The sequence below is a fragment of the Scylla paramamosain genome, chromosome 9 (assembly GCF_035594125.1).
Source record: "Scylla paramamosain isolate STU-SP2022 chromosome 9, ASM3559412v1, whole genome shotgun sequence".
Lineage (NCBI taxonomy): Eukaryota > Metazoa > Arthropoda > Malacostraca > Decapoda > Portunidae > Scylla > Scylla paramamosain.
This window is the reverse complement of record NC_087159.1, coordinates 19,791,501-19,797,500: the sequence shown is the minus strand read 5'-3', so window position 1 is coordinate 19,797,500 and position 6,000 is coordinate 19,791,501. Positions and strand designations below refer to the sequence as shown.

General features: G+C 39.4%; 1 protein-coding gene across 1 annotated transcript in view; it reads right to left on the bottom strand.

The window, feature by feature from the left end:
* The window catches only part of LOC135103706 (uncharacterized), a 171,429-nt gene that overhangs the window by 89,163 nt on the left and 76,266 nt on the right, over positions 1 to 6,000 (bottom strand). The window lies entirely within an intron of this gene.

Here is a 6,000-nt window from a genome sequence, read left to right as displayed (position 1 = left end):
CGGTAGAAGAAAGAACATTGCGGCGATGAGAAAGAGGTTGAAGAGAGTCAGTTAGAGGAGAGGAGTTGATGAGACGAAAAGCTTTTGATTCCACCCTGTCTAAAAGTATGAGTGGAACCCCCCAGACATGTGTAGTGTACTCTATACATGGACGGATAAGGCCCTTGTATAGGGCTAGCTGCTGGGTGGGTAAGAAAAAATGGCGGAGACGTCTCAGAAAACCTAACTTCATAGAAGCTGTTTCAGCTAGGGATGAGATGTTTCCAGTTTAGATTATAAGAATTGGACAGACCGAGGATGTTCAGTGTAGAAGAGGGGGACAGTTGAGTATCGATGAAGAAAAGGGGGATAATTGTCTGGAAGGTTGTGTCGAGGAATTGAGTTTTTGAGACACTGAACAATAGCAAGTTTGCTCTGCCCCAATCAGAAAGATAAGAGAGATAAAATATCAGGCGTTCTGTGGCTTCCCTGCGTGAGCTATTTACTTCCTGAAGGGTTGGACGTCTATGAAAAAAAACGTGAAAAAGTGCAGTGTGGTATCATCAGTGTACGAGTGGATAGGATAAGAAGTTTCGTTCAAAAGATCATTGATGAATAATAGGAAGACAGTTGGTGACAGGACAGAACCCTGAGGAAAACCACTGTTAACATATTTAGGAGGAGAACAGTGACCGTCTACCACACCAGCAATATGAGGGGAACTTGATATGAAGTTACAGAGAGGAAGATAGAAGCCATAGGAGGGTAGTTTGGAAATCAAAACTTTGTGCCAGACTCTATCAAAAGCTTTTGATAAATCCAAGACAACAGTTAAACCAAAATCTCTAAAAGAAGATGACCAAGACTCATTAAGGAAAACCAGATCACCAGTAGAGCGGCCTTGACGAAACCCATATTGGTGATCAGATAAGAGGATGTGAAGTGATAGATGTTTAAGAATCTTCCTTTTGAGGATATAGCCAGAAACTTCAGATAGGCAGGAAATTAAAGCTTTAAGACGGTAGTATGAGGGATTACAACCATCACCCTTTTTTTGGAAAAGGCTGAACGTAGGCAAACTTCCAGCAAGAAGGAAAGGTAGATGTTGACAGATAGAGTTGAAAGAGTCTGACTAGGCAAGGTGCAAGCACGGAGGTGCAGTTTCGGAATACAATAGGAGGGACCCCATCAGGCCCATAAGCCTTCCAAGGGTTTAGACCAGCGAGGGCATGGAAAACATCATTGCGAAGAATATTAATAGGTAGCATGAAGTAGTCAGATGGTGGAGCAGAGGGAGGAACAAATGAGTTTTTAGCAAAGGTTTGAGTGAAGAATTAAGTTTTAGAGATAGATATGATAGTAATGGTGCCATCTGGTTGAAATAAGAAGCAAAGTAATTGGAGATGTTTTGGCTAGATGCCAGAAGTCACGAGGGGAGTTAGATCTTGAAAGATTTTGACACTTTCTACTAATGAATGAGTTTTTGGCTAGTTTGAAAACAGAATTGACATGGTTTCGGGCAGAAATATGAAGTGCATGAGATTTTGGTGATGGAAGGCTCAAGTACCTTTTGTGGGCTACCCCTCTGTCATGTATTATAGCATGAGAACAGAGAACAGGCGGTCTTAAACCAAGGTTTGGAAGGTTTACGTCGAGAAAAAAAGACTGAGGAATGTACGCCTCCATGCCAGACCCTAAGCCTTAGGGGGATCCTGAGGAGAGATCAGAGCGATAAGACAAGATAGGACAATATGAGATTGTGATCGGAGGAGCCCAACGAAGAATAGAGGGTAACAGCATAAGCAAAAGGATTAGAGGGTAGGAAGAGGTCAAGAATATTGTGCGTATTTCCAATACGGTTAGCAATACGAGTAGGGTGTTGCACCAATTGCTCTATGTCGTGGAGGATAGGAAAGTTGAAAGCTAGTTCACCGGGATGTTCAGTGAGGGGAGAGGAAAGCCAAAGCTGGTGGTAAACATTGAAGTCTCCAAGAATGGAGATCTCCACAAAATGGAAGAGTCAGAATGTGCTCCACTTTGGAAGTTAAGTAGTCAAAGAATTTCATATAGACAGAGGAGTTAGGTGATAGGTATACATCATAGATAAATTTAGTTTGAGATTGACTGTAGTCGTAGCCAGATGGTGGAAAACTCGAAAGATCCAAGAGCGTGGACGCGAAAGCAGGTTAAATCGGTGCGCACATAAATGCAACATCCAGATTTGGACTGAAAATGAGGATAGAGACAGTAGGAGGGAACAGAAAAGGGGCTATTGTCAGTTGCCTCAGACACCTGTTTCAGTGAGGAAAAGATGAATTTTAGTCAGAGGTGGTGTGCTACAGATAGAAAATTAGATCTAAGACCGCGAATGTTGCATAAGTTGGTGAAAAAAAAAAAAAGAAGGGGGGCGGTGTCAAGACACTTATGGTCGATACCAGAAGAGCAGTCCGACCTGGGGACATTTGTGGTCCCTTCCTGTACCAGTTAATGGCCACAAGCACGTTGCTAATTATACAGCTGTTTTAGTAAAAAAATGCATCAATAACATGAAGAGAAGAACAGCAAAATCAGAAGATAAACCTAGCCAGATTCATAGCAATAACCTGGATAGCGTATCACCCAAGGGTAAGGCGGTACTTCTAAGTGAGGATATTATAAAGAAAACTTTGCGTAACCAAAGATCAAAACTCTGTCCACAAGTACCACAAACACTTGAAGATCTGAAACTTACTGGAGAATGGACAACTACTGCAGCTCCCGAGCCCAAACCATTTTTGTTCTTCGAGAATGGACCAGACACGGCAAACCAGATAATTGAGTTTGGTTATGATGAATCACTGCGATTACTTGCTTCTGCTGATAGAAGGCAAGTATGCAGTGGCATTGCTAGGATTTCTACAGATTTATGTAATACGCGCCCCAATTAGTAATACTACAGTTTCTACTGTCTTTTGCTTGTCTGCCGACTAAAACACAAAATACATATGAAACCTGCTTCAAACAGTCATGGATCGCTGCCACGAGATTGAGCTCAATTCTGAGGACAGATCAACTCATTGGCATTTATAGCAGTTGAAAATGTTCCAGCGAGAATGTAGTTTCGCAAGGCTAGATCTCCTGATGAGGCAGCTCCCCTGTCAGAGTACTCCGATCAGATCTATGTTTCTGGTACATAAGTTCAGAGAAGAAGACGAAATTCCCAGCCAGGCATTCCAGCAGTAAAGCTTTGGCGCATTCCAGCAAGATTTTTTTCCAAAACTTTGAAACGTACATCAAACTACCATGAATGACTGTTCCAGAGCCAACAACCTATGTGAAGACTTTTTTTTTTTTTTTTTTTTATCTTTATTTACCTTTTATCTTTTTATCTTTATTCATTTTTTTTACCATCTTGTTGGATACCAGCACCCATCTATCTGGAAACTTCTAAGAACAATTCAAAAGGAAGAGACTGTTGTGACTGCAATGATAGCAAGCATATATTGATCTACAACAAAGATTAAATAATTTATGCCAAAACTACACGGAAGGAAGGAAAAACCTTGATCAAGTGTTACGTGGACTTGGTCATAGCACAAGTTTCTAGTTATTAAATTATTTTTTTTTAAAGATTAATATAAAACAGTGTTCTCATGTCTAAACATATTTGATTTTATTATAATTGTTTTTCATAAATTTTATACGTATAAATCTGCAGTAAAATAAAATAAAATAAAAATAAATAAATAAATAAATAGAAAAAAAGCATATATATATATATATATATATATATATATATATATATATATATATATATATATATATATATATATATATATGTATATATATTAACAACTCTTTGTTGTTAATTATTATTATTATTATTATTATTATTATTATTATTATTATTATTATTATTATTATTTATTTATTTATTTTTTCATATGTTTACCGCACTGTTTCTTGTTATCTCCTTTGTATATTTTTGTATATATGTTGTCTATTTTCTTTTTTTTCTAGGTTAAGACTCTTATTGATCAGTGCATTCTGATCTTGTACTACCTACACGATTCTTGTAATTATAAGCACATCACTTAGCCCCTTTTATTTATCACATCCGAACCTCCGTATCCATCCACTATTATATTATTTAGCTCTCTCTGAGCTACTTGATTAAACCTAACCCATGCACCAATCCTGTGCTCCTTGTCCGTCTTCATCTTTTTAATCTCTGTTATTAGGTTCTTCCTCCCTATCCTTTGATGTTATCCGCCGTCACCCTACGTAGACTTACTCTTTCATCCTTCCCTATCGGCTATGCATCACTCCGAGTTATTACACCCGATCAGCGTGCCTTACCATTAGTTTTAATAGGTAGTCAGTGTCAGAAGTTATTTAAAGTATTCACGGACACCATACTATTTGTGCATTCAGAAAAACGTCATCCTTGAAAGGAGATAGAGACGTAATACGTGGAGCAGTAACTGGCTGTGATAGTACATTTGCAATTATAATTTTTTTCAGAAATGTATTCATGGGTAGTCTTATAATCCTCGAGAATCACAATACATGGCGCAAGACATCCTGTGACGTTGCAGACTTTAAGCAAACCTTTTGCTGGTTTATACTCTGCGTAAGCGGTTATAAGATATGAGATCACGAAAGTTACTTAACGCCCAAATTATTTTTAGGATTTCAAGGTCAATGATGGAGTAATGGGACGACGTTATTTAAGATACGATTAACATATCCAATGGTTTGATTCTTCGCTTTCATAAATCTATTTACGTAACTGTCGTGCCCAGGCATGAGGCAGAGGTGTCACTAGTGACAAGAAGAAGCTTGGTAAGATCAGATAAATTACGTCTGTACAGGTGTTGTGGTGAGAATGTTTTTGAGTTTGGTGAAAACAACTTCCCGAACCCCAATGAAAAGGAGCATCATTCTTATACGAGAATAATGAGGTACAAAGGTCCTATAATAACGAAAAAAAAGTTAGGAGAGAGACAGTAGTTCAGTGACTTCTGTAGAAGAATGTGTAATGAACCCATTTTCTCATATCTGTCCTAATAATTTGTCTCAGGAAAGGTCTCTCCATAATGACGGTGTTGTGTGAGAAGTCCAAGGACATGAAAAAAAAAAAAAAAAAAAAAAAAACGAAAACAAAAAAACGAAAACAAAAATCTTGACTGTGTTTTTGCATATGTAAAAAAACAGCATTTCAATAATTTAGAGCCAATGATATGAAAAGTACTCACGTCAGCAGTTTGAAGCTTTTAGAGTGAGCTCTCAGACGGTCTGACGCCGGTTTGTAAGGAAAGCAGTCTTTGAAATCTGTTCTAGCTTCTAACCTTATACAGGGGCCTTATCCATTCATGTTAGGAATACTGCTTCCATAAAGCGGATAGTGAATTCACACACTACATTTATAAACACACACACACACACACACACACACACACACCGCTACTTCCCAGCCAAGAGCGTCACAACGCACCCGTCTGATGCTCCCTGGATGACTCCCCGCATTAAAAGACTCATGCGTCAGCTGGGACCTGGGCGTTCCACTCCTGCCCGGTCCTATACAGGAAACTAAGAAACAGAGTAATCAGGGAGATTAAGAATGCAAAGGCAAGCTATTACCCAGACAAGATACATCACCTCAAGCTGACCAACAACAGACAGTGGTACGCTAAGATCAAAGCTTTGTGTGGCCTACAAAAGCAGGCTTCATCTCTTCCTTGCACCTCACACCTTCCTGCTAATCTTGCGGCTCAGGAGATGAACGATCACTTTGCTGCTATCTGTCAAACCTTTCCTCCCCTCCACACCACTCCGCTTCCTGCTTATCTTCCCGCCTCCTCCCATCCTCCCAGTGTCCAGGAGGTGGATGTTTTTAAGAGAATACTCAAATTCAAACCAAAATCCACCACACCCACTGACCTTCCTAGAAAAATTTACAAGGAATTTGCTGTAGAGCTAGCAACACCGCTATGCTCCATAATAAACGCCTCACTCTCCCAACACTCTTGCCCCGCGGAC